The sequence below is a fragment of the Microcaecilia unicolor genome, chromosome 10, assembly GCF_901765095.1.
Source record: "Microcaecilia unicolor chromosome 10, aMicUni1.1, whole genome shotgun sequence".
NCBI lineage: Eukaryota > Metazoa > Chordata > Amphibia > Gymnophiona > Siphonopidae > Microcaecilia > Microcaecilia unicolor.
The window spans coordinates 159,519,599-159,543,469 of NC_044040.1; the positions used below are offsets into that span (position 1 = coordinate 159,519,599).

General features: G+C 44.1%; 1 protein-coding gene across 1 annotated transcript in view; it reads left to right on the forward strand.

Moving 5' to 3' along the window:
* The window catches only part of CLSTN2 (calsyntenin 2), a 1,123,462-nt gene that overhangs the window by 552,033 nt on the left and 547,558 nt on the right, over positions 1-23,871 (forward strand). The window lies entirely within an intron of this gene.

Sequence of the window (23,871 nt, forward strand, 5' to 3'; positions counted from 1 at the left end):
CCTTCTAAAACCCACCCAAAACCATCTGTACCCAACTGTGCACCACTACAATAGCCCTCATGTCTGCAGGAGTCTTCTATATATGAATACAGTTGGGTTTTGGTGGGTTTAGGGAGCACACTTTCCACCACAAGTGTAAGAGTGGCATATGGGCCTGAGTCCCCTTCTCTACAGTGCACTTTACCGACCACTAGTCTACTCCGGGTACCTGTTTGCTTCTCTAATAGAACTGGCCATAACATCTGAAGCTGTCATAGAGGCTGGTATGTACTGTTGTCATTCACATCATTGCGGAATGAGAAGAGGTCAGTGACCACATGGGGGAGTAAGGAGGCATCATGCCCTAATCCATACAGTGGTCCTCGGGTTATTTAGGGCACCTTTTTGAAACCTTGGTTGTGATTGAAACATGTCTAGACCAAAACATCTTTTAGTTCTGGTTGTTTTTGCTTTGTTCCATTATAGCAGAAAAACATCCTAGTTTTGGGAATGCCTAAATACCATCCCAAAAATGCCCCTGACACGCCCCCTTGTGATTTGTAAGTACTGCAGATAAACTGCATAGAAAATTGTTTTAGAAATGTGTTTCAAAAATAATGATTTGGATGTTTTGGCAATAAGTGCATCTACCGCTTTGTGCCACTTTTTAAATGTTTTTCTGTTTCGAAAATGAGCCCCATTGTCTGTTTAAATTTTGTTAATATGCCATGCCTGATATATTTTTGCACTATATTGTAAACTTGTATTTATATCAGGCCTTGAGACAAATTTTGTTTCAATTAGGTGCCAGCAGCTAGTGTGTCTAATGCAGTTCACTCATCCCCACCATTGTCAACAACAAAGTTTAGGGGTGTTGAGAAGAAAGGGGCATCTTCTCCAGGTCTTCTGCTGCTCGTTGGAGTCTGATTTGCTAAAGCTGTTTTCCCATTTTTCGTTTATGGGAAAGAGAGCTTAGCAAATCATTCCTTTAATATGCCACTGCAAAGTGCTGGCAGAAACCTACAGCACCCCCAAACCCCCCCCCCCCCCCAAAAAAAAAGGTGTGCTGTGAACAGTATATGAGTTCCCTCCCTTCCATTCTAACTGTATATGAGATGTTTGCCTTTTGGCTTGACCTGTCACTGTAGTCTGGGCCCCACACTCCGTTATGCCCCCTACTCTGTCTTCACCTAGTTTACCTCTTTCATCCTCCCCCCCCCCCCCCCCACACACATATTCTGTCCTCAGCCAGTCTGTACCTCTCTTAGGGGTCCTTTCACTAAGAGGCACTGAAAAATGGCCTGTGGTAGTGTAGGTATGTGTTTTGGGCGTGCGCAGAATCATTTTTTCAGTTCACCTACAAAAAATGCCTTTTTAATTTTTTTGCTGAAAATAGATGTACAGCAAAATGAAAATTGCTGCATGTCCATTTTGGGTCTGAGACCTTACCACCAGCCATTGACCTAGTGGTAAAGTCTCATGCATAACCATGTGGCACTGACCTGTATGCGTCAAATGCCACTTGGTGCACGTCCAGTATGCGTGTCTGAAAATAAAAATTATTTTTTGGACGTGCGTATCGAATGCGCACCAAAAATGAAATTTTACCGCAAGAGCCAAGCAGTAGCTGGGCGGTAACTCCATTTTGGCACACATTGGGCATGCATAGACACTTATGTGGCTTACTAAAAGGGCCCTTAAATCCCTTACACTCTCTCATTCTTCCCAACTCTTGGTTAGGACACTCTGTCTTTCTTTCCCCCACACCCAACAACCTCTAAACTCTTATTCTCTAGTTGCTCAAACTGCTTTGAAATGGCTGATGTTTGTGCCAAACTGTAGCTAGGCACCCCTCTCCCCACCTTGCTATTTATCACTTATGGGCATGTTGTTATGCAAATTGGAGACTGAGTAGAGAAATGTGGGAGTGTTGCAGGTGAACTGATTTTAATGGTGCTTATTTCTCCCACATCACATGTAAACTGCAGTTCCTTCTCACACTCAAATGGAGTTTGAAAAAGCACTTTCCAGAGGCCCAGGCAACAGTTGGGTTTGGGGAGGGGGGTCAGATTTTATTTTGGTCTTCAGGAACAGCTCAGCCCAACCCTGCCATGGTGAGGTAATGTGAACCAGCTCAACTGAGACTCATTTTTGCCCTGGAAAGCCTAAGCTAGGTTCTTGGTTGTCACACTTTTTGGCTTTGGTTTCATCTGCTTCCTTTGTGCACATCATAACGTCAGCAGCAGTGGCAACAGAGAAATGCTGTGATTTCCTTCCTCTTCCTCTGGTGCTGCTTTTTGTTGTTGTTGTTTTTTTTTTTGGGGGGGGGGGGGGGTTGCCATTGGTGCAAAAATGGGTTTTCCGGCTGCCTGCAAGGTGCTGCTCAGCTCTGGAGTTTGAGCCATGCAATACAGAAAAAGCCTACAAATCTTGCTGCCTGAAGCTATGCAAGATTTCAAAGCCATGTAATTTGCAGGTTTTTAATTTTGTTTGTATTCTTTATATTGGCTGTAATATGTATCTTCGTTAATCTGAATGTTGATCATGTATTGTAATTTGTTTCAGTTTTTTAATAGTTACTTTATAACAAATACATTGGTAACTGGTACCAGCACCTCTACAGTTGTTCTGATCATTATGTATTATTTGTTAAGATTAGAAAAAAAATGACTGACCCCCCTAAATTTCTTGAAAAAAACTGAATACATGTCCCCCCTTCCTTCAGTTTTTAGACTGACTTCTATTGCAACCCCCTAAAACTCGTTATCCTTTCTCTGATACTCAGGGTATCTGTCCTATCACCAGCAATATCTGGAGCTAGGCGGGGTAAGCATATATCAAGTCAGGAAGATCTTGGGGCAAGATGTCAGAAATGTTCACCCATAAGCCTAGGGCCATCACTGGGCACATCAGTGATGCAGACAAATGTTACTTTCAGCACTCTGGTTTGTGTGTTAGTAGAATCACAGACTGACTCAAAATAGCAGCTTGGCACCCAGTGGATGCCTAACCCTTGTTATGATCCTGAATATGTCTATTTGAATTGCTTAAAAAAATTCATTTACATAAAACGCCAGTGGAATCCATGGGGGAAAAGTTAATAAATCAAAAACAATATATTTGGTACTGAAATTATGGTATGGGAAAATTTAAATCAGAGTTTCATATACTGTGGATTGTGACCCCCAAATAGGGGTTGCAAAATCCGTGTTTGGGGTCACAACTCAGGTGGGCACTCTATAGAATGTCATCGGTCTGTGCCACCCAGAGGTCATGCACTTTCTGTGACCATTCAAATTGAGGTTGCAAACACAGAAATACTGATAACCACTGACTTACATCATTTTCAAGTTTAATTCAAATATAAAAATAAGTGAGGAATATGAGATGTAAAAGATTAATTTAAAATGCTATGAAATTATTTTAAATGACTGAGTGGTGAGCTTTGTATTAAATGCTACAGAAATGAAAACATTTGGAAATTGATTCCTTAAAAACATAGAAAAATGAAAGCAGATAAAGCCCTATCCAGTCTGCCCATCCATGTCATCTACTATCCCTTCTTCTCCCTTAGAGATTCTATGTATTAGATACCAAGCTTTCTTGAATTCAAATACTATTTTCATCTCTACAACTTCCACCAGGAGGCCATTCGATGAATTCACCGCTCTTTCCATGAAAAAGTATTCACTCAGGTTACATCTGAGTCTTTCCCCTTTCTCCTTCATCCTATGCTCCTCTCATTCCAGAGCTTCTTTTTAAATGAAAGAGACTCGCCTTCTGTGCATTTATACCACATAGGTATTTAAATGTCCCTATCATATTTCCCCTCTTCTGCCTTTCTTCTAAAGTTATACATATTGAGATATTTAAGTCTGTTCAATCACAAGCCCCTCCTGATACCTCCCCAGGCCTACACATAACACACTCGCAACTGGAAGGACTCCCTAATTTGAAGCACCCAACCAGAAAGCTCTCCCCAATCTCCATCCTCCTGTAGCATCCCCGCCCCCCACAGGCTTACCTTCAAATATCCCTGGTCTTGTGTGGGGTTAGGGATTAGCCAATCCCCAGTCACTCCTGCCCTTGCTGGCACTGGATTCAAAATAACAGCAGAGACTCCTAAAGTTAGTCTTGCAATACTGCCACTAGAGGTTAAGTTTCTATATTGTCAGGCACAGAGCAGAATATTTAAATATATGTTGGCAGATCCTTTTCTAAAATTCTACTGAAATAGTATATATCCAGACCTGGATAAATTCCAGTTTTTATATTCTGTCTAAAAAAGTCTTCACATTTCTTAAAATACGTAGCTTATGGATACAGATGAGTCAGGAGGTCCTTTGCATCTGGGTCTACAGGAGCAGCTCAGTTTACTAACTTCAGCATGGCTGGGCTGGGCTATTTAAGAAAAGAATGTGGTCTATAGATGATGGAAAAAGTCCCAATTTATTGTGTAGCTTTTATATTGTCTATAAAAAAAACATATGTCTGTCGATATGCAACCAGATGGAAACCTTGTTAATTGAAGCTCAATGCTCAAGAAACCACGTAATACACAATCTACAGTCAAAAGTCGCCTTTTTGGCTTTAAGTGCTGCATTCATCTGCTTCCATTGTGCACGTCCCAGAGTCTTTCAGCAGCTTTGGCAGCAGAGAGATATTGTGATCTTTTTCCTCTTCCTCTGCTGTTGCTCCTTTTGCCATTGCCCATGCCCTCCTTTCCTTACTGCCTCATTTGCACCTCTGGACTTTCTTGCAATTCTGCTTTTCCTTCCTAGGCATTGCTATCTCGAATCCCATTACACCTTATATTCAACTCAAATCTAAAAGGACTATCATAACCCGGCTGTTTGAGTATGCATTTGGCTTGGTCACTGGTTTTGAACAGTGATCAAAACCAGTGACCAAGACAAATGCATCCTGACCGCTACACCATTGACTTCCCTTCTATAAACCCCTTCTTACTCTTTGTATCCGTGAATTGTAACTTCCTTTTTCTTTCCTTACTTTATGAACTGCACTGCTGCACTTTTAGCCCTACGGGCAGTATAATAAATCCTTATTAATATAAATAAATCTGTAGCTAAATAGCATGAAAAAAAAAACATTTGCTAACTTGCAGAAAGTTTTCAGATTTAATATACATCAATCAGCACAAAGTGAACTGTAAAGCATTGAAACGGCTATATTTTCAGTCTCAAGCATCATTTTTCTCCCATTGTATTACCTTTTGTTCCATTTCCTAATCCAATCTAGCCATTTCTTTCTAATGTAATTAGTCCTATTCTTAAAACTGGTAATTAGTTTTGCTTGTTCAATATAACATGCAATGTAATCACAGTAATTTTTTTCTCACTGTCTCTTATCGCATTAAATGGGTACAGTTTCTCTTCCTAGACTGGTTCATTAGGAAACCTGATGCATCAAACAAGAATTAACAAAATAATAGCGATTGGCTGAATTTTGCATTCACAGTGGTTAGCTTCATTGTGCAAACCATTTCTTGAAATGTTGGACTATGACCACTCAAATAGCAAATAATCTTGCTTTTTTTGCTTTAGGATTCCACATGACTTTATAATACTTAAAACTACTGAACATTAAAACATCAGAGGGAGTGCTTAGCTTATAGATACGTTATGCCTTCAGTTCACTTTGAGACGTAAGACTAAAGCTGATAGTTTGCTTGGTTCCCCAAGGAATGTTATGTGGATATGATAATGAATAATTAGAGGACTTTAATGTTGCTGCCATAGAGGTGCTTCATATTAATTTCTTAATTTTATTTGATATAATAATGTTGTGATGTCTCAGTAATTCTACACATGACTGAGGCAAAATAAGAGGAGACCAGATAATCCAATTGTGGATTTTATTTACCCATAGTACTCAGGATCATGTTGTGCTCTATCATATTAAATAGTTGCCAGCTGATTTCATTGTCATTTTGCTTTCTATTTTTTGGGCAATGATTGAAAAACCGCACTAGTTTGCACAGGACCATACTGAAGTAAAATCTTTGTCCTGCCTCATTGTATAGTACATATGCATTTGCTGGTGCATGTTTGATTTGTCTGGGTGCCTAAAATTAGAGGTCGATATTCCAAAGTCAGGGTAAGAGAGCCTCGTGCTCAGTTAACTGGTGTTGAGTGAGCCCCGAGTTGAATACTCAGTGACACTTACCTGGATTATGCCACTGAATATCTCCTCTATCCAGTTATATCCAAACTGGCTATTGTGTGGGCAGTCTGGAGGGTGGACTCAGATTGGGGCTGGTACTTATCCATGTACCAGCTGATTTCTATTAGGGACCTGGATTAGGTAAACTGGGCAGATAGGATGCACAAAAAGCAGTCCTAATTTTGCCCAGGCAAACCTATCCAGATCCCAGCTGAATATTAGCTGGACACAGATAAAGAGTTCTGTCACATGAGCTGCTTTAAAGCAGCTCATGTGACAGGTACACTGATTTCCCTCCCCCTCCCCCCCAAAAAATGCAATAAAGCAAACTCTTATTCTGATCCTTTCCTCCCCCTCCCCTGACACACAATAAGGCAACCCTCTATTTCAATCCCCTTCCCCCCATCCCATGATATGCAATAAGACAACTTTGCACTCCAATCCCCTCTTCGCCCACCACAACACACAAGAAAGAAATCCCCTCTCCTAGCAGTTGTACCTTGAGACTGCTACTAAGATATCATCATGGCCATTTTGAACAAAGAGCCAGATGGAGTGGGAGTGGGAAGGGGACCACTCATGACCCATCCCACTAGACCAGAGGTTCTCAGCCCAGTCCTTGGGACACCCTTAGACAGTTAGGTTTTCAGGATATCCATAATAAATATGCATGAGATAAATTTGCATGTATTACCTTCATTGTATGCAGATCTATCTCATGCATATTCATTGTGGATATCCTGAAAATATGACTGGCTAGGTGCGTCCCAAGGACTGAATAGAGAACCCCTGCACTGCAGTACCAGGGATCTCTTCCGGGTATGTCACAGAGGGAGCTGAGGTCTGGAGGTGATGGGAGAAGAAGGGATCGGTGCGAGGGGATCGGTGCAAGGGGCTATTTTAGTATAAGTCAAGGGGGGGGGGAAGGGGGAGCTGTCTTATTGTGTGTTTCTATGGAGCAACTCACTTGACAGGGCCCATTTATCCATGTCTTGACTAACATTCAGCTGGGCTTGGATATATGTCTTATCAAGTGCCACTGAATATTGCCAAGGATACAGATAAATGTTGGCACCCAAGAATGCCCAAATATGGCTGGATATTCAGTTGCAGTGCTCGGGCATGGCCTGACATTGACTATCTAGAGGCTATTTCAGCCCGCAACTGTCAATTTTTAAAAACGGGTTGCCCATTACTGGCTGAAAATTGACCAGAAAGTGCACATACAATTTACACAAGTAAAAAAAAAAAGCTCTTACATGCCTAATTTTTTTTTTAGCAATTGATTTGTACAATTTTTCAAAAACATGATTGAAACTAAGGGGGAGGAGTCAAGATGGCAGCATACTGGTCATCCAGAACTCCAGTGTAGTTCGAGCTCCATCTTAAAAGATTTTTTTCTTGGTTCTCTGTTTCCTTATGATGTCACACAAATGGAAGGGGAAGGTAAGAGCCCCATCTGTTATGGGCTCAGTGCCTCCCATGCCATTGGCTTCTTGATCCCAGATTGAAGGATTTCTTACCAAGTTTGTGTACGTAATTAGTAGTGGAGGCCAGACCCCTGCTGTGGGCATTGTTGATGGGAACTTTGACCTGCTTTGGGGTGAGATTTCTCTCAGCCCTTGTGAGCAGTTGACACCAGCCTGCTTGTCAAAGCTTCCAGGTCCTGTTGGAGTGTTGTTTCAGATGGAAACGGTGAATCCAGCCCAAGTGCATCTCAAAACCCTCCTCCTAGAAGCACACCATAACACAGAAGGAGCCGTTCAGGTTCTTCCATCGGAAATGCTAGCTGGACCGTCTTTGTTGTGGATCTCCAATGATCCATCGGAGCAGTGGGCCGATTCAACATCTGGATTTGGAGCAGTGCATCAGACAGGGGAGGTGACTCTTGGGGCAATTTGGGGCCTCTACACCAAGCTGGAATCAACTATTGTAAGTTGCTCACCTGATATTTCCAATCTAAAATTGTCTTGTGGAATTTTGGCACAAACATTTGAGATGTTAGAGGTTGGGCATCATGAGAAGCTAGAGACTTTGGAAAAATCTTTGAAAGACAGTCCAGAGGTAGTGCAGACTTTGGTTTAAACAAAATTGTGTTTCATCCTAAGCTGGAGCGATTTGAGAACCAATTCAGGCATTTGAATCTTCAGATACTTAATTTTCCAAAAGTTCTGGGTGTACAGCCATTGGATACATTTAAAAATATCTGAGATTTTGAGTTTATCAGCAGAATCAGTTCTGCCAGTTAACAAGGTGTTCTACCAACTAAAGTATTGGCTGATAATGGGCAATCTAATTTAGATATATTTGCTATCTTGAACTCTTCTCAGGAATATGTCTCAGTTCCTACCACTTTGCTTGTAAGTTTTGTGTTTGAACAGGATTTAAATATGGTGATGCATTTATATTTCTGCAATTTACAATCACAATCTGATGGACAGAGAATATGTCCAGATTTGGTGAGAGTGACTCAGGAGAGACGTAAGGCCTTTCTGGCCATGCAACAGAAAGTCTTGTTTCTGGGTGCTACTTTCGTATTACAATATCCTTGCAAATATATAATTAAATATGTTGGTACTAGATATATATTCTTTATCCTTGAACAACTTGGGTTCCTTTTTGGATTTGAGGAGGCTCTCCCCAGGTATTCCCTCCCCCCCCCCCCCCCCCCCCCCCAGTTTAGTACTGCTTAGTTTGTGCTGAAGTATTGTACTGCTGCTCCTTGTGATCTTGGGCAGGTCACTTAACCCTCCTTTGCCTCAGGTACAAACTTAAATTGTGATCCCTCTAGGGACAGGGAACTACCCAATCATAGCAGGATCAGCGTTTCTCATTCTCCGTGTTTATTCTGTGCCCCGCGGTTTCTCCTCTTTTCCCTCCCCCGCCCGACGTCACTTCAGGGCTGGGCTGCTGGCATGATTGAGTCCTGCTGAGTGCTCCCGCCTTAGTCACTACCACCAGTAGCGCGCTAGCGCCGGTACTGTAGCGAATCGCGATCGTCGATTCCATGAGCACTCCACTGTATTCGTCATCTGCTTCAGCGCCTCAGCCAGTCAGCCTTCCCTACAGGGCTCCCGTCAATTGATGCAACTTCCTGTTCCTTAAAGGTGGGAACACGTGGGCGGGATCCGTCACCGAGTAGGGAAGGCTGGCTAAGAAGAGTGGCTGTCTCTGAGGTGTTCCTTCCCAGAGTAGATGGGGGTCCACGATGGTAGACCTACTCAAATTCGTTAAAAAGGAAATTGTGGCACGCAAGGAGAGTTAGGTGCTGACTCTGGGGCAGGTTTTAAGTCAAAATAAAAAATATTTTGTTTCATGCAGATCTCAGCCTATTTAGTTATGTTTAAACAAAAGATTCCTTGTCATCAAGCAGATGAAGCCATTACGTATGGGTTATGTCCATCAACCAGCAGGGGAGATAGAGAGCACTCAAACTTTCACAGTGCCCTCTTGGCCAGCTAGCTCCACTGCCTCTTCAGTATTCTCTATCTCCCCTAGCAGGGTGGCTGCAGCTTGTTCGAGCTCCAGAAAAATCTGCCGGGAGGTGGTTCCTGGCTTGCCAGTTGTTAACCGGGGTGTTGGAGGCTATAGCAGCTTCACTTTAAAGGCACATAGGTTAGCCCTTTCCCTGCCTTACCCATACCTCTGTGGATGTGGACATATTGCCTTGCTTTCCCTGTCCTTTCCCACCAACAGTGGATACAGGCATATAGGTTCGCCCTTTCCCTGCCTTTCCCACTCATCTAAGCCTCCGGAGTCTTCAATACCTCTGCTTTCCTCACAGCTTTAAAAAAAAAAAAAAAGAACAGAGGTTTTTGACCTGATTTTCAGCAGGATTGTAGTTGTACACTAGATCCTTTGAGGTAAGAGTGTTTTCCAACTCCTCTGGGGTGGGCCCGCGATCGGGGCGATTTTGGCGCGAAACCGCCATTTTGGATTTTACCGCCGTTTTTCGGCGATGGCTGCGGACAATGTAAAGCGCTGTTCCACTTGTGGCAAGCGCAAATCAGCATCAGGGCTCTGTAAATCGTGCTGTACTGGCGTAGGAGCCGGCCCGAGCATGGCGAGCGATGTTTCTTCCCGCTCTGAGCTGGCAGCGGGCGCCATTTTGCTTACACCGCATGACGCGGCCTCCGTGGACACGGAGAGACCTGAGCCGGGTGGGGCACCTCGAGATGAGGTTATTTCAGGAGTGGCTGGCACCGGACAGGATTGGGGTGCCCAGGGTGAGATTTTCTCCCTGGATTTTGTGCTTTTGCTGCATAAAGCATACATGATGAAAAGAGCCCTTCCTCAGGGGTCGCCTGAGGCTCCTCTGATTGCCCCCCCGATGGATTCTGGCCTGGGACTGCCCAGTGAGGCTTTTTTCCCAGATGCTTGGCCTAAAGATAAGCGCAGAAGGGTTAATTCCCCTTCAGATTGTGGTGTACCTTTTTCCCCCCCGTGGTCGGGGTGTGAGGATTCGGAGAACTCTGACAGACGTTCTTGGTCTGAGGAACCAGAGTCCGGTGCGGATTTACCACAGGATCTGGATGATCCCTCCGCGGTGAGGATTTTCCACCGTGATGAGCTGCCAGCGCTTATTTCAGATACCCTGCAGGCCCTCTCGATTGAAGATCCTGACAGTGGCATGGCCTCCTCGGGTAATCCCAGGATGGCTAGTACCAAGAAAGCTGCTCGGGCCTTCCCTTTGCATGACTCCATCCTAGAGCTTGTTTCGGCTCAGTGGGCTGACCCCGAGGGACCTTTGAGAGTTTCCAGGGCTATGGGGCAGTTATACCCTCTGCGTGAGGGGCATTTGGCTTGTTTTCAAATGCCTTCAGTGGATGCCCTAGTCACTGCGGTGACAAAGAGAACTACCCTCCCTGTTGAAGGAGGTGTTGCCCTGAAGGATGTTCAAGACCGTAGGCTGGAAACAGCATTGAAACGGTCCTTTGAAATTGCAGGTCTCACTGTTCGGGCGTCTGCATGCAGCTGTTATGCTGTGAGAGCCTGCCTAGCTTGGCTGCAACAGGCAGTGGCTCAGCCCGGAGATGGAGCGGAGCCCTTCTTGGATGTGGCTCCGCGGATGGAGGTGGCCTTGTCCTTTCTGGCTGATGCCCTTTATGACCTTGTCAGAGCTTCGGCTAAACAAATGGCAGTAGCAGTGGCGGCTCGCCGTCGTCTGTGGCTACGACACTGGGCAGCGGACATGGCCTCTAAGCAAAGGTTGGTGAAGTTGCCTTTTCAAGGACTTCTCCTATTTGGTGAGGAGTTGGAGAAAATTGTGAAAGGCCTGGGTGATCCTAAACCCCAGCGCTTGCCCGAAGATAGGCAGAGGCCTTCCTCTAAGGGCCAGGCGGTCTACTCCTCGTACAGACCTCGCTTCTGTGAAGCTAGAAGGTACCGCCCGGGGCGTTCTGCTGGGTTCACTTCACGTGCCCGTGGTCAGCAGAGGAACTCCTTTCTCTCGGACAAGCGTTCCGCAGCCGGTGGCTCAAGACCGGAGTTCAGGGGCGACCCTCTCAATGATGGTGCACCGGCCCTCTCCTCGATGCCTGTCATCGGAGGACGGCTTTCCCTTTTTGCCGAGGAGTGGGCCAAGATTTCCTCAGATCAGTGGGTTCTGGACCTGATCAGAGATGGATACAGAATAGAATTCAACGCCCCAGTAAGAGACGTGTTTGTGGAGTCCCGATGCGGTTCTGCCGTCAAACGGGCGGCGGTGGAGGAGACTTTGCAAGGTCTGATTCTGTTAGGGGCTGTGACCCCGGTGCCTCTCGCCGAGCAAGGCTGCGGCCGATACTCCATCTACTTTGTGGTGCCGCGAAAAGGTGGGTCCTTTCGCACTATTCTGGACTTAAAAGAAGAGAACAAGTCCCTGAGAGTGCGGCATTTCCACATGGAATCCCTGCGCTCTGTCATTGCGGCGGTACAGCCAGGAGAGTTTCTCACGTCTCTAGACCTGAAAGAAGCTTACTTGCACATACCGATTTGGCTCCCGCACCAGAAGTTTCTGAGGTTTGCGGTGTTGGAAAAGCATTTCCAGTTCAGGGCCTTGCCTTTTGGCCTCGCCACAGCTCCCTGAACCTTTTCGAAGGTAATGGTGGTAGTAGCTGCTTTTCTCAGGCGAGAGGGTATCAGGGTTCACCCGTACCTAGACGACTGGCTCATCAGAGCAAACTCTGCAACAGAGAGCTACAGCCAGAGTGGTCTCAGTACTGCAATCTCTAGGCTGGGTCGTCAATATGGCCAAAAGTCACCTGACCCCTTCTCAATCTCTAGAATTTTTGGGGGCCAGGTTCGACACAGTCTCGGGCTGTGTGTTCCTACCTGAGCTAAGGCGGTGCAAGCTTCAGAATCAGGTCCGTCTGCTCCTGAGGATGCCCCGCCCGTGAGCTTGGGACATTGTCCAGCTGCTGGGATCGATGACAGCCACGATGGAAGTGGTACCTTGGGCGAGAGCACACCTGAGACCTCTACAGTATTCCCTACTCCGGAGATGGTCTCCTATTTCTCAGGATTACCAATGCAGACTTACTTGGCTCCCTGCGGCCCGACTCAGCATGGAGTGGTGGCTCTCGGACAGCATGCTGCGGCGAGGAATGCCGCTGACACTCCCCTTTTGGTGCCTAGTGGTAACAGATGCCAGCCTGAAGGGCTGGGGCGCACATTGCAAGGGGAAGCATGCCCAGGGTCTATGGACACCCGAGGAGTCGGAGTGGTCCATCAACCGCCTACAGTTGAAAGCGGTGTTTCAGGCGCTTCTGGCCTTTCAAGTGACCCTGGAAGGATTGGCTGTCAGAGTGATGTCAGACAACACGACAATGGTGGCCTATATAAATCGACAAGGCGGAACACGGTGCAGAGCACTAGCTGCGCAGGCCAAACTGATTTGCCACTGGGCCGAGCTGCATTTTCAGTGTCTGTCGGCAGCTCATATTGCAGGTCAGAGCAATGTGCAGGCCGATTATCTGAGCAGGCATCAGATCGATCCAGCAGAATGGAATCTGGCAGACGAAGTATTTCTGCAGATCTGTGCCAAATGGGGCAAGCCCGTGATGGATCTAATGGCGACAAGTGCCAATACCAAAGTCTCGTGCTTCTTCAGCAGACGGAGATATCCTCACTCGGCGGGGTTGGATGCCTTGGCTCAACCCTGGCCTCCGGGTCTACTTTATGTGTTTCCCCCATGGCCCTTGATAGGGCGCCTGCTCTTGCGGATTCGGCTGCACCCAGGAGAAGTGGTCCTCATCGCCCCGGATTGGCCAAGGAGACCTTGGTATGCAGACCTCCGACAGATGCTCCTGGAGGCTCCTCTGCCGTTACCTCTGGTACCAAACCTGTTGACTCAGGGACCGGTAGCCATGGAGGACGCCGGCCGCTTTGGTCTTACGGCATGGCTATTGAGAGGGCGCAATTGAGGGATAAAGGTTATTCCAATACAGTTATTTCCACTCTCATGCAAGCCCGCAAGCGGTCCACTTCCGTGGCTTATGCCAGGATTTGGTGCCTGTTTGAGTCTTGGTGTGCTTCCAGAGCCATTGCTCCAATGCGGGCTCCTGTCTCGCCGATTCTGGACTTTTTGCAGGAAGGTGTACAAAAAGGCTTGGCCTATAATTCCCTGCGGGTGCAGGTGGCAGCATTGGCCTCCCTTCGTGGTAAGGTGGAAGGCGTGTCTTTGGCTGCTTACCCAGATGTGGCGCGGTTTCTTAGAGGGGTGCTTCGGCTCCGACCTCCAGTGTGAGCACCCTGTCCAGCTTGGAACCTGGGGCTAGTTTTGAAAACCCTGCAGGCATCTCCTTTTGAGCCGCTTCGGCGAGCATCGGAGAAAGATTTGACACTGAAGGCCGTTTTTCTGGTGGCCATTACCTCGGCGAGACGGGTGTCAGAGCTCCAGGCGCTGTCCTGTAGAGACCCATTTCTGCAATTTTCAGAATCCGAAGTCACGGTTCGGACCGTGCCTTCCTTTATGCCTAAGGTGGTTTCAGCCTTTCACCTAAACCAGCCCATTTTCTTGCCCTCTTTTTCAGAGGAAGAGTTTCTAGAATCTTTTGGGCAGCTGCACCTTTTGGATGTGCGCAGGACTCTGCTGCAGTATCTGCAAGTTACTAACTCTTTCAGGACTTCTGATCATCTGTTTGTTTTGCTATCCAGTTCTCGCAGAGGGTCTCCAGCGTCTAAAGCCACTATTGCCCGCTGGCTCAAAGAAACTATCTTTTCAGCTTATCTGCTGGCCAGCAGGGTTCCGCCTGTAGCCTTTAAGGCGCATTGTACTAGAGCGATTTCTTCCTCTTGGGCTGAAACTGGAGCACTCTCTCTTCAAGAGATATGCAGTGCAGCAACATGGGCTTCTAAGCTCTCCTTTGCCCAACATTACAGGCTGGATGTGGCTGCCAGGAGGGATGCGCGTTTTGGTGCACAAGTGCTAGCGCGTGGTGTGGCTTGTTCCCACCCTATCTAGGGATTGCTTTGTTACATCCCATACGTAATGGCTTCATCTGCTTGATGACAAGGAAGGGAAAATTAGGTTCTTACCTTGGTAATTTTCTTTCCTTTAGTCATAGCAGATGAAGCCATGAGCCCTCCCTGTATGATTGTCTGTATGCTGTGAATCTGTTTTTCAGGTTCTGTTCTAATTTCCTGAAGTTCCTTCCTTGGGAGAAAGTTGGAAAACAATCTTCAGGATTCATGTTCAGTTTAAATTTAGGAGGATGTGTTCATTCCCTCCAGCATGTTTTTATTTGGAGGATGTGTGATTCCCTCCAGGAGGCGCGTGTGTTCCCCTCCACTTATACAATAAGGAGGATGAGTTTATTCCCTCCAGGAGGATGTGCATTCCCTCCTTTATGAGTTCATGCCCTTGTGGTGGGCCATCGTTCGCTGTGAGGAAAGCTCTTGTGATTCCCATTGCGGTTTGCCATACTGCTTTGGAAGCTTCAAATACTGAAGAGGCAGTGGAGCTAGCTGGCCAAGAGGGCACTGTGAAAGTTTGAGTGCTCTCTATCTCCCCTGCTGGTTGATGGACATAACCCATACGTAATGGCTTCATCTGCTATGACTAAAGGAAAGAAAATTACCAAGGTAAGAACCTAATTTTCCCGTCTTTTTGTTTAAACATAACTAAATGGGCTATAACTATAAGCCCCTAATGCAGTCCATTGGCTTTCTTATATTTTTTCTGAAGACTTTACAGTATACTGTGCCAAAATAAATTTGAAAACTCTTATCTATCTCTATCTGGTCGTTAATAGAAGGAGCTCAATGTGAATACTATCCTCCCAGCGTGGCTGTCTGAGCTTGAATACTAGTGTTCCCAGACCTAAATTGTGGCATGCCGCACTTGGATTTCAGGAGAGGTGCTGACTCTGAGGCAGGTTTTATATTATAAGTCAAACTAAAAAAAAATAAATATTTTGTTTCATGCAGATCTCTTTTATTTAAACATAACTAAATAGGATATAAGCCCCTACTGCAGTCCATTGAATTTCTTATATTTTGTTTGAGATGACTTATACTGTGCCAAAATTGAAATTTACATAAGTACATAAGTAGTGCCATACTGGGAAAGACCAAAGGTCCATCTAGCCCAGCATCCTGTCACCGACAGTGGCCAATCCAGGTCAAGGGCACCTGGCACGCTCCCCAAACGTAAAAACATTCCAGACAAGTTATACCTAAAAATGCGGAATTTTTCCAAGTCCATTTAATAGCGGTCTATGGACTTATCCTTTAGGAATCTATCTAACCCCTTTTTAAACTCCGTCAAGCTAACCGCCCGTACCACGTTCTCTGGCAACGAATTCCAGAGTCTAATTACACGTTGGGTGAAGAAAAATTTTCTCCGATTCGTTTTAAATTTACCACACTGTAGCTTCAACTCATGCCCTCTAGTCCTATTATTTTTGGATAGCGTGAACAGTCGCTTCACATCCACCCGATCCATTCCACTCATTATTTTATACACTTCTATCATATCTCCCCTCAGCCGTCTCTTCTCCAAGCTGAAAAGCCCTAGCCTTCTCAGCCTCTCTTCATAGGAAAGTCGTCCCATCCCCACTATCATTTTCGTCGCCCTTCGCTGTACCTTTTCCAATTCTACTATATCTTTTTTGAGATACGGAGACCAGTACTGAACACAATACTCCAGGTGCGGTCGCACCATGGAGCGATACAACGGCATTATAACATCCGCACACCTGGACTCCATACCCTTCCTAATAACACCCAACATTCTATTTGCTTTCCTAGCCGCAGCAGCACACTGAGCAGAAGGTTTCAGCGTATCATCGACGACGACACCCAGATCCCTTTCTTGATCCGTAACTCCTAACGCGGAACCTTGCAAGACGTAGCTATAATTCGGGTTCCTCTTACCCACATGCATCACTTTGCACTTGTCAACATTGAACTTCATCTGCCACTTGCACGCCCATTCTCCCAGTCTCGCAAGGTCCTCCTGTAATCGTTCACATTCCTCCTGCGACTTGACGACCCTGAATAATTTTGTGTCATCGGCGAATTTAATTACCTCACTAGTTATTCCCATCTCTAGGTCATTTATAAATACATTAAAAAGCAACGGACCCAGCACAGACCCCTGCGGGACCCCACTAACTACCCTCCTCCACTGAGAATACTGGCCACGCAATCCTACTCTCTGCTTCCTATCTCTATCTTCTTATCTCTATTTGGTCGTTAATAAAAGGAGCTCATTGTGAATACTATCCACCCTAAAAGGATGTTTTGTAGCTGTACATGAGAATTGTGATATGATCCCTTGTTTCATATTGTTGACACTTTGTGATGTTGTCCATATGGGTGGTATATTGGTGTATTAGGGTCTGCCCAGTGTAATATTTATACTACAGTAAGGTTCTGAGTGTTGTGTTTTGCAGTTGAGGGATTGTTGGCCTTATTGAGGTGACAAACATCAATACTTTAATTTTACTTTGTCATAACACCAGACATGGTTTGGTTTTAGAATATTTTGGAGGATCTGGTGTTGAATTGTTCCATAGATGTGTATGTGGTTTTGTGTTGGTTAGGTGCTTGAAATAATTGAGTTTAAAATATGATATGTCATTTATGATATATCAATCCATTTTTACACACACATAGAAGCATTACTTTTCAATAACCAGCAGCCCTTCCTTGGGACTCAGTCTCTTCTCCACCATGATAAATTTATATACCGAATACACTGCAAGAAAACTTTCACTTGCTAACCTTCAATCTCACTAGAATGGTACTTGTAACGTTTCACATTTGGGATGGGACACCCTTCGCTCCCCTAGAGTAGATTTATGGTGAATCACAAGTAAATAACGTAATTATGGATGTAAGCCCCACCCCCTAACCTCGCCCTCTTTAGCCTCCTGTTTTTACATTTATTGTCTATCTGCTGTCCCTTTTTGATTTGCGTGGCGTGTGCAAGTGTATGATAGATGTATGATTGGTGCATAACCGCGGGGCTAGGCGACTGCGATCCCGCTTATGCTATTTGCATATATCGAGTATGATCCTCTTCAGCGGACTCATGCCAGCAACTCTCGCTGAACGCTGTTGAGATTTCATGCTTTTTCCTATTCCTACTTCACACCTTACTGACACGTTTGCTCTCTGTGTCTTCTTTCATTCCTTTCGTGCTTGCTGCCGGTGTTTTGCCTCACCCGCTTGTCATTAACTCCTTAACCTGCAACCTTTCCTGTGTGGTAGCAATGCTTTCTTTGCTAGTCTACCTCACTTCTTTGCCTCCTCTTATAGTCCTTTCTGTCCCCTGTTTATCTGTTTCTGTAGAGACTATTAGCTGGGAGCGCACCTTATTTGTGCCCCGTCTCTCTGTCTTCCATCTTATACTGTTTTTCATTCTGTGAGTTCTTCTCAGTCTCTCCAAACTGCCTTTGAATTTCATGTTCTTTTACTATGTGTTCTGGTCTGATTACTTCAAAGAACTGTTTCTCTATTGCTTCCCCTGTCTTCCCCTGTGATAGCTGCATTTCACAGAGCCCCAGCTCCTCTCCTCTGGGTTTCACTTAACCTCTGAGTACTTAACCTCTACCTTCAATGCTCCCTGATTCTGGATGCTCCCACCTATTTTTGTTACTCCCCACCTCTGTTTGAAACTGTCCTAATGTGTCTCTGTAAAAGCCCTGCCAGTTAGCGGGTGAACTTTTTGTAGCCTTCATTCTTCTAAATCTTAAAAAAAAGTTGTACTTCCTGCTTTAGATTTACAAGTGCGTAGTTACCCTGACTTCCCCTATCTCCGTTAGTGCCAGGCTCTACGGGCACCTCCCTGTCTTCCTGTCATACAGCTGTACACTCGATATCACAGACTCCGTAGATCTAATTCACAACTCTGTCTGAGCCTCTCCTGAAATAAATCTGTTATGGTGTAGTTTTGCTAGGTCAATGTTCTGAACTAAGCACCAGTCATATTCTTCTAAATCTTCACTCTGTGATGAGAAAGCCCCTGTCTGTCTTTTGATTCAATTTTCCATACCCCTTTCAAGCTGTGTTTCCTATTCCTACTTCACACCTTACTGACACGTTTGCTCTCTGTGTCTTCTTTCATTCCTTTCGTGCTTGCTGCCGGTGTTTTGCCTCACCCGCTTGTCATTAACACCTTAACCTGCAACCTTTCCTGTGTGGTAGCAATGCTTTCTTTGCTAGTCTACCTCACTTCTTTGCCTGGTGACACTATGTGTTTCCGTGGCTACTAATCTCACGTCCATCTGTACTTTCTCTTTGCAAAACACGGTCTCTTGGCCGTTACCAGGCATTCTCCTGTCCCCTGGCTCCGTGACTCCTTTCTCCTAGCTGTCTGAACTTCGGAAGCATGCACTTATTGTAAATGCTTTATACTGTAACTCATGGCTGGTTAACACAGTATGCTCTTTTCTTCCGGCTTGATATTACTTTTTCTTTTCTCCCTCTCCACCCACTATGGGCGTGGCACCTGGGCATGGCTCCTTTCCTTCTACCACTAATATTGCTTTGTAAAGAGACTTTGTTCTATGAATATCCCATGCATGCTATAGTTCACTGTTTCGGTAGCCACCTCTATCCCTGTGCTGCTACGAATTACTAACAATGTCTATAGTCTTATTTTTGTCTCCCATTAGGTATAATGGGCAAGGAGAGGGTATTTAAACTCTGCCAGTTGGGGAGGAGTTTGGAATTTTCCCCAACTCTACCCAGAGGGCAGAACTACGGTCGATCCACCTGAGATTCTGACTGATGAGTGTGCCAGATTGATTGATTGAACTTGCATTGGGTAAGAATTAAAATCATTAATACCACCTATCTCCCTTGTTGTGTTATTCATTTCTTGGCTACATACCTATCTCTCTGAAAACACCTACACAGACAAAATTATTCTCTATGATATCCACATAAGTGAGGAAAACCCCTACCCAATTACCCATAATGTGGGAGCGTAGATGCACAAAGATGCACTTAGGTGCTAGGAGTCAGAAAGCCGAGGTTTCATTTAACAGACTTAGAATGAGCCTGAAACCCTCTCTTCACCTCCATGGGCACGGGTCCCACGGAGATCTAGAGAAGGGTACATAAAAACACTCCCCAAACAGTTGGGCCACCGACCGCCTATGTACCCAATATACACCTGAATGTAACTCACCTTGCGCTACTACTGAAAAGATGTGAGCAAAATATAAAGACATAAAAATAAAATAGATAGTCATCATGCCAATGCCTTATTACTTCTGTTCTTTTCTTCCCACCCCCTTTCCCTGTGTTTTGTTTGTGGTCTAATGAATTGATCACAAACAATGAATTTTTTCTTGAAAATATTCTTTATTGTAATATTTTCTTCTTTTTTTGAAGTTAATCATATTCTAAATCAAGTGGATACCTTCTAAAATTATGTTTGTAACTTAATAAAAAAGAATGTAAAAAAAACATGACAACTGGGAAATGTTTGTAAAAATCCAAAAAGTATGTGGCTCCAGAAGCATTGCAAGCGTTAAATGTGCCCTGTGCAACACCCCCCTGACTGACAGGGTGTACTCCTGCCCCACCTCCTTTTGTGACATCAGCACAAGGAAAGCCATGGACAACATCCCTTGCACCCTGTGCGGTCATACCGGCCACAAAACGCGCAGCAGCACTGCTTGGCTGTGAACATCCCTAATATGCATGCTTAATTTTCACATTTATGTAGATACAAATGGTTTTCTGAGGGCAGACCAGCAGTTGGAGAGATGATTTTGTGAGCTGCTTGTTCCTGGGTAGAGACAAGCTAAAACATTACAAAGTCAGATTTTAAAGGAAGACTTTCGTAAGGGGCATTGTAGGAAGTCAATAGCATTAGGTATAGTATTAAAGTAAAATAGAGTCCTCAAGCTGTGAAAACAAAATTCTAATCTGGTGAGTTCATTCCCACAGAAGTAGAGAAGCAGATAAATTATGACAGACAACTTTAGGAAGTAACATCAATTTCAAAAAAATGACTGCAATACACACACACACACACACACACACACACCCTAGTTGGACACTCATTTGTAGAAAGATGAGGCAACATTTTTCTTCTTGAAATCTGGCTGCCCAAGGTTTCAGCCACACATTTTTCAGTTGAGTTGAGAATCTGCCTGCCTGATTAACACATTTCTGAAAGCCTTGTTTCACGCTTCCTCACACATATGTCTTTCTTTCTCAGCCTTGGAGTTGTGTTACTGTTTATGCCCCATGTACATCCTTTAAGTCTGAGACTTCCTGTGCAGTCACAGTAGGTGTCTGATCAGTAGAACCTATGGCTATTATTGCATTGTAGGAGTCCATTAAGTCTTGCCCATTTGTATTCAAAATGAATTTCAGCTGAAGAATATTCTCCTCTTTCTCCCTATTCAAATTTGAGGAGGAGAAATGTTATATTTATTTAGCTCACACCTTTTCATTGGTAACTCAAGATTAATTACTCTTCAAGTACAGTATGAATTTCCCTGTCTCCAGAGAGTTATTATATGTTAGGATGTACTTGTGTTGGGGGAAGTTGCCCGCACAGGAAAAAGTGTGTGTGTACTTATATGCATGCATCCATTTATAAAATTAATTCCCCTAAACTGGCAACAATTTAAAGATAGTAAGTGTAGTGATTAACTTTCTGGGGATAGAACCTTTATTGGCAGTGGAGCTACAAAGCATTTTGATTCAGAAAACAAGAGAAAGGATCCAACTCCCACTGTTTCTTGTTGCATCAAGTACACAACATGGAATTAAGCAATTCTCTGCATGCACAGTTTCGTGCATAATTTATGACCATGCATATAATCACATAATTCTCCCCTCTCCGCCGAACTCTAGGTAAGACCCATGATGGCTGTAAGCATCAGAGCATACTGAAGTGCATTTCTAGCAATAAATATTGCTAGCCAGCTATATCCTCTCCTTCCCTTCTCCCAGTTGAGGCTTTGTGTCAAATTTGTAGGGACCCTAACCTGGTCACTTTGCTGTTGCCACTTATTTGCTACTACTACTACTGCAATATGTTCCACTGCCTCTAAATTAGGAATTCTTGCTATTAGAGAACCATGTTAAAGGTCCAAAAAGAGAAATCATAGAGATTTTCACTCCATGATTAGTTTTGTTGGAATAGCTGTGAACTTTTGACCTCTAAAAACAAGTCTACCATTCATTTTCTGCATGACCTTGGCCATGTCCAATTTATCTGCCTGTATTAAAGTTTACTCAGCTGCAGTTTGTTGAAAATAATAGAATGGTTATTGCTATGAGCATGTAGTGCTTTGGATTAGTGTTTGAGTACACAGGAAGGTTTCATATAAATCACATTTATTGTGGAACACAATATTTATAACACAATGATTATTCATAGATATTGAAGTGTCCTCAACTATGTAATTGATTTGTGTTGTAGCTTTGGAACTCACTGTATAAATGCCAAAAATTCTTTTTAAATGGAGATGAACCAATGGACCACAGAAGGATCTTGTAGTACATCTGCTTTCAAGATCTCACTTGCAACAAACAAAACTAATTCTTTTTCAGAGAAATAAATATTGACATAAATTATTTTATTTCATCTTTCATTTTATTGCATTAATTGGCCAGTTTACAGTTTTGTTAACTAACATACAGGGCACAATTCTATGACTTGGCGCCTCCGGTTAAGTGTGTTGTTTGCTGCACAATAGTGCCGATTCTTAAAAAACATCTGTTTGCCAAGATATTATAGAATACTATTGTAAACCCAAATTGGGGTTAATTTACCAGCTATAATGTGGTTTGCATTCTACACCTGGGTAAACAGAAATAGCTATTATACTGATTGTAGCTCACCTTGAGCTACCAATGTACAGGTATGGGCTAAACCAATAATTATGCATACACAGAGAGCATTTTTCTATCCCCATCTTCATAGATTAAATTTTCAGATCTAAAGGTGTTATCTTCCATGAAAAAGTACTCATAAAAGATGCACAACACACATGTAACAGACTGAATATGAAACATCTGCACATGCTTTAAGAGTTATCTTTGATTTGATTTATTAATTTTATATACTGCATTTTATCAACGTGCAAAAGCAGTTAACCAAAGAATAATATTGACACACTATAACATAAAATAGAATAAAAATGTTATTTATTTGTTAAGATTTATTTACCGCCCTTTTGAAGGAATTCATTCAAGACGGTGTACAACAAGAATAAGTCATAGATAAGCAGTAGACAATTACAGCAGTAAAAATATTCAAACAACCATACAAAGCATGGCATAGTATGCTACATTATAATGCCAACACAATGCACAATAAAACATTTTAATAGACAGCGTAGGGTGTAAGCAAAGATGGAACATATAGATAGATAAGACAGAGTAACAGGAGTAAGAAAACAAGGGACTAGTTAAAGAGAGTTGCAAATGAGGTCAGAAAGGTGCTTGAGCATTATCTTAGCTAGGGTAGGAGTGGATAAGCATGTCCTGCTATAATATGTGCAGCCGGTGTCATTTACTTTTTCCATTAAAGGCCTGGTTGAAGAGCCAAGCTTTCACATGCTTCCTGAAGTAGAGAGAATCGTGCTTTAAGTGAAACCTTTTCAGGGTGTGCATTCCAGAGCGCGGGGGCTACTCCAGAGAAGGCTCTCTTGCAGGTATCACATTGTGTGATGTCCTTTGGAGAGGGTGTGATTAGGGAAATTCCTTGGGAGGATCTTAGGGACCTTGAAGGTGTGTAGAGGGAGATCATGTTCTTTAAGTACTCTGGGCAATTTCCTTTAAGGGCCTTGAAGGTCAAACAGAGGACCTTACAAAATAAACATGAGCAGAGCAATTCTATAACTAGGTGCCTGAAGTAACTCATGCCTTGCATGCAAAACTGTTAAATTGGTATTTATGCATATAATTGCACTAGATACTATTCTATAACTGCACAGTGGGCATATATGGGCAGAGTATGGAAGGGACATGGGCATGTCTCCATCTTACATTCATAATTATAGAGAACTTTAACTTATGGGCGTTACGTGGCACGCCTAGGCATGCCAATTTACACCTACCACTGACTGGGGTAAATGGCTGTGCTTAAATATAGATGCACCAATTTGGGTTTACACTAGTATTCTATAATATCTCAGTGCACAGATGCTGTTAAAGAATCAGCCAGCCAAGTTATGTTACTGCCCAGGAGCATTGGGCCGCCAAGCCCCGTGGCCCTATGCTCATAGGCCATATTTTGAAGCGGCTGAC